At 53.3% G+C, this 2,390-nt stretch overlaps 1 protein-coding gene across 1 annotated transcript in view; it reads right to left on the bottom strand.

Moving 5' to 3' along the window:
* Positions 1-2,115: 2,115 nt before the first annotated feature.
* The window catches only part of Ing1 (inhibitor of growth family member 1), a 19,206-nt gene continuing 18,931 nt past the window's right edge, over positions 2,116-2,390 (bottom strand). The window contains exon 4 of the transcript XR_003837401.1: positions 2,116-2,192. The gene's annotated coding sequence lies outside the window, so the exon portion shown is untranslated. The remainder of the gene's footprint in view (positions 2,193-2,390) is intronic.

Genomic DNA, 2,390 nt, shown 5'->3' with positions numbered 1-2,390 from the left:
TGTGAACATTAGGCCCCTGTGTCTGGGTCCTGAGCTCAGGCTGAGTCCCACGACTCACAGGTCAGACATGCAAAGCGGCGGCCTTCAGACTGGCTTCCTGCTCCACATCTGCCAGGCTCCTACTCCTAACATTTCAGCCCCTTCCTGTTGAGCGTCACCTCCCTGCAGCCCCTCCACAGCCTCTAGCAGAGGGTTCAGCTCANGCTCCAAGCTGGCTTGGGGCATTTGGAACAGGAAACACTCAGCTCAACAGACTCTCTGCACCCTGAGGTCTTGAGTCTTGAGTTGACTGCCTGAGGGCTGAGCTTGAGTCAGGCCAGCAGGTCAGGCACAGGCAAGAATCTGGCCGCTTACACAGGAAGCAGATGCTGGTTGGGACTCAGAAATGCAAGGGAAGCAATGGAGGGGGCAGGCACAAACACGGAACCCTGAAATAACACAACTCAAGATTCAATCAGGTACCTGTGAGCCCGGGTCCACACAGCCTTATTCAAGATAGCCCAAGGGTGGAGGCGATACATCCTGCAGCTGGAACGGAGCTTGAAGGGGACTTATGCTCTATATTAGCTTCACTCATCTCTCTAGAGAAGCCACCCTCGCAGACACTGGAAAGAGGCTGGAGATGGGAACAGGGCCTCGGACGGGAAGATGATAGGGCCAGGGAGACAAGGCGTTTGCTGAGGAAACACCGAAGGTCCACCTGCACGTGGTCACTGTGGCCGGATGGTCAGAACCCCTTAGCGGTCGTGCCCAGTGCTGTGATCGGGTTGAACAAACCAAGGAGCCCCAGGTTTGACCTGCAGCTCAAAGATCTAGGAAGAACGGCCTGCTCCCACCTGTCAGGTTGGTTTCATTGAGCTGACCGCTTTAGCTGGCATCACGCACCACAGAGAAACAAGAAAAAACAAAAAAACAAAAACAGATTCCATCTCCCCCACCCCCACCCCAGGCCTGGGAAAATCCTGAGAGTTTTTTTCTACAGATGTGAAACAAATACTCAAAAGGCCTCACTGGGGGGTGGGGGGGGGGGGAGGTGGGGGTGGGTGATAGTGGGGAAAAAAACGGCTTCTTTTTAAAATATTTGTTTTGTTTCGAGAAGACAAGGTTTCTCTGTGTAGCTGTGGCTGTCCTGTAGTTCCCTTTGCAGGCCAGGCTGGTCTCAAACTCAGAGATCTGCCTGCCTCCACCTCCAAGTGCTAGGGTTAAAGGTGTGCCACAACTGTCTGGAAAACAAGCAAACAAACGCAAACAGCTTCTATGTTAGGTGTATCTCACCACATTAAAAAATAATCCCAAAAATGGAAGCTGAGTTGCCGACTTACAAGAGGTCTAACCNCCACCTGAGCAGCAGCTGTTCTCAGTCCAAGCACCACCCACTGACACCTTGGGTCTGCAGAAAACTCCCTCTCTTATAAATGAGTGCAGATGGAGGGACAGACAAACCCTTCTGGCCCCTCTCTTTGAACTTATTATGAGAGTCCCTCCCAAACCAAGNTCTTGGGAGGGGGCGGGGCTCAGGTGACAAAGGATAAGGTATCAGTCAATAGATCTGACATGTAACCCCCAGATGACTTGGCCTATCAGAAGTCTCTTGCCTGAATAGCCCTCGGCCTCTGAGACAGCAGAGTGGGCCAAAAGCTTTCCAGGTCTCCCCATAGACCCTGGTTGGCCAGCTAATGTCACCAGCCCTGTAAAAGGTACAGAGGGTGCCGGGACTCCACATCTTTACATATGGATTCTGCCAGAAACCCAAGTGTTAGNCCAGTGTAAGAAGGACCAGACTCCAGGCGGGCCGCCCTCCCTCACCCCAGTGTAAGAAAGATCAGGGACTCCAGCGGGGACGTCAGCTCTGTGATGGGTTTTACACAACTGAGCAGCTGCTGACACTCCTATCCTGGACCCACACGGCCACCATGTGCTTCCTCTTACGAGGACACTGTTGCTGTCACTTGTGTCCCCTACAAGAGTAGAATAAGCCCTCAGAGTTGGAAAGCTCTGGCCAGCTGAGCTCAAGACCTTAGCATGCTTATAGCCCGAGAGGGGCTCAGGCCTCTCCTCGANCTACTTGCCTCCCATCCTCTTCTGATCCATTCACAGCTTGAGTACTCTGCATCCTANAGAGCACACTCAGACGGCTCCTCCAACAGGTTGGATCTGCTGCACTGGACCCCTTGAGCCAGAGACCTCAGCTTCTGGAAGGAAACGCCAATGCTGAGCCAGTTGGCAGGGGCAGATGCCTCACATCACTGTTCATGAATGTCTGAGCNTTGGTGCGGGTGGCTCCCTCACCCCTTCCCTATACTTCTGTCTGTAGTGGCTGAGAGCAAAGTTTATCATCTTTCCCTGCAGGAGGCAGAAGTCTGAGAGCTTCACGGGGCTGAAGTCACGGT

This window comes from Mus caroli, chromosome 8 (assembly GCF_900094665.2).
Source record: "Mus caroli chromosome 8, CAROLI_EIJ_v1.1, whole genome shotgun sequence".
Taxonomy (NCBI): Eukaryota; Metazoa; Chordata; class Mammalia; order Rodentia; family Muridae; genus Mus; species Mus caroli.
The sequence above is the reverse complement of the archived record's forward strand: the minus strand, read 5'-3'. Positions and strand labels throughout refer to the sequence as shown.